The sequence below is a fragment of the Mercenaria mercenaria genome, chromosome 19 (genome assembly GCF_021730395.1).
Source record: "Mercenaria mercenaria strain notata chromosome 19, MADL_Memer_1, whole genome shotgun sequence".
Taxonomy (NCBI): domain Eukaryota; kingdom Metazoa; phylum Mollusca; class Bivalvia; order Venerida; family Veneridae; genus Mercenaria; species Mercenaria mercenaria.
Window position 1 is genome coordinate 18,109,142 of NC_069379.1, and position 273 is coordinate 18,109,414.

A 273-nucleotide genomic window follows, 5' to 3' on the forward strand; every position below is an offset into this window, starting at 1 on the left:
CGCTATCACTTCCGGTTTATCAAACGTGCAAAACTATTTTAAGAACATTTTCAGGGGTTGTTACTACCCAACATTCATTACAGTTTTCGATCTGTTATTCTAATTTTGGGTAACATACAAAGGCAACAGTATATTGTATCAGAAGGGAAAATCTTGCAAACGGCAGTTTATATATTACGAAACGCCAAGGTAATAAAAAAAGATGCCATTTTACAAGTCAAAAAAGGGAGAGTAATGACAATGTAAGATATAGTTGTTATCGTTTATTTTTTG